At 43.6% G+C, this 1,958-nt stretch overlaps 1 pseudogene; it reads left to right on the forward strand.

The window, feature by feature from the left end:
• The first annotated feature begins 247 nt into the window (after positions 1 to 247).
• LOC123610376 lies at positions 248 to 1,308 on the forward strand (annotated as a pseudogene).
• Positions 1,309 to 1,958: the final 650 nt, after the last annotated feature.

Consider the following 1,958-nt stretch of genomic DNA (forward strand, 5'->3'; position numbering starts at 1 on the left):
TCTACAGTTTGCACAACACCAAATTCTTTTCCAACAATTTGATCTAATAGCAGCTACTACTTAGCTTCCAAGTCAGTGCCCTGCATAATCACTTTTATTCATTCTCTGGCTGTTTCTCTCCTGGGCCACTTTAGTAAATACCTAACTAGTTTCCTGAGTTCATCTGAGGGCACCTGCAGGAATCTGTTCCCAGAGACTGACCAGAGTCTGCAAATTCTCCACTCCAAGCAGGTCTGGACTGCCCTGATACCTGCTTTCTACCCTTTATAAGACACTAGGTATAATGTCTCTGCATCAGCTTTTACTAGAGCCAATCACCTGTCATGTCTGGAACAGGGATTGTACCCAGATTGCTCTTAGCCCCCATAATTACGAAGTCCACATCTATAAGAAGAACAGGAGCCAACGGGTGAAAGCTCATGAACTCAAGGAGCACAATGGACACATCCCAGGTATGGACTGGGCTCTCAAGAGTGACCACATCGTCATTTGTGGGACAGACCACAATGCCTGTGTCTGGAGTCTGAAAGATGGTGTCTAGAAGCCAACTCTGGTAATCCTGAGAATTAATCGTGTAGTGACTTTTGTCAAGTGGCCCTGTAGAGAATAAATTTGCTGTGGGAATTGGAGCACGACTCATTTCTGTTTGTTACTTTGAGTCTGACAATGACTGGTGGGTAAGCAAGCACATTAAAAAGCTGATTCGTTCCACAGTCCTCAGTTTGGGTTGGCATCCCAATAATGTTTTGCTGGCAGCAGGAACATACGGTTTCAAATTCAGAGTATTTTCTGTCTAGCTTAAAGAAGTGGCTGAAAAGCCAGCCAGTCCCCCTGTGGCAGCAAGAAGCCTTTTGGTAAGCTGATGTCAATGTGGTGGCAGTGGCACTGGTGGCTGGGTGGATTGGGTCAGCTTCTCTGCCAGTGGGAGCCACCCGGCCTGGGTCAGCCATGACAGAACCATATCTGTTGTTGGTGCCTCAAAAATTGTGCAGGTCTCAACTCTGAAAACAGAGTTCCTGCCCCTTTTGAGTGTGTCATTTGTCTTGGAGAATAGCTTTGTAGCTGCTGGCCATGACCGCTGTCCATTACACTGTAGATGACTGTGGCTGCTTGACCTTCATCTCCAAATTAGACATTCCAAACAGAACACCCAGCATTTGCCATGGAAAGGTCCCACAACATGGACAAGAGGACCACGACTCAGGACTAAAAAACAGTCTGCAGAATAGCATCACTCAAGTGTGTATTTATGAAGTGGACAAGCATGATTGTCACAAATTTTGCATTACTAGCATCATGGAGCCATAATAATTTGGGATTTCAAGATCTTAGAGTCTTCTATCCTGGGCTTCCCAGGGTGTAGCTGGGTGAGCATCCCAGATCCAGCGTAACAAACTGACAAACTGTGCTGATGCGGCCGGGCCATTTGCATGGTGGTCAGAAGAGCCAGCCCTGAGGAAACACTGAAGACACATATTGTGCAAATATTGTTTGTGCATTTTTGTTTGAATATAATTGGTGAAAGTGTTGTTTTTTAAAAATTTTTAATGTTTATTTATTTGTTTTTGAGAGAGAGAGTGCAAGTAAGAGAGGGGCAGAGAGAGAGGGAGATAGAGAGAGTCTGAAGCAGGCTCCTCCCTGTCAGCACAGAGCCCCATAAGAGGCTGGATCTTACAAACCTTGAGATCATGACCTGACCCAAAATCAAGAGTCCCCCGATTAACCACCCAAATGCCCCAAAAATATTGTTGTTGTTTTTTTTAAAGCAGCAGTGATTTGTTTTCTTTGTTGGTATCGTTTTGTTTTTGCTATTTCATTCTATTCTTGACCAAAGCTTCGCTTTAAGTAGTTTATTATGGAAAATTGTCACACTACCCTAAAGGAAAGGGTGGAGAGATATGTAAATTTTCTGCAGAACAATTAAATAAAAATACTGAATGTGAAAAACAAAAAAGAAA

Source organism: Leopardus geoffroyi, chromosome C2, assembly GCF_018350155.1.
Source record: "Leopardus geoffroyi isolate Oge1 chromosome C2, O.geoffroyi_Oge1_pat1.0, whole genome shotgun sequence".
Classification (NCBI taxonomy): Eukaryota; Metazoa; Chordata; class Mammalia; order Carnivora; family Felidae; genus Leopardus; species Leopardus geoffroyi.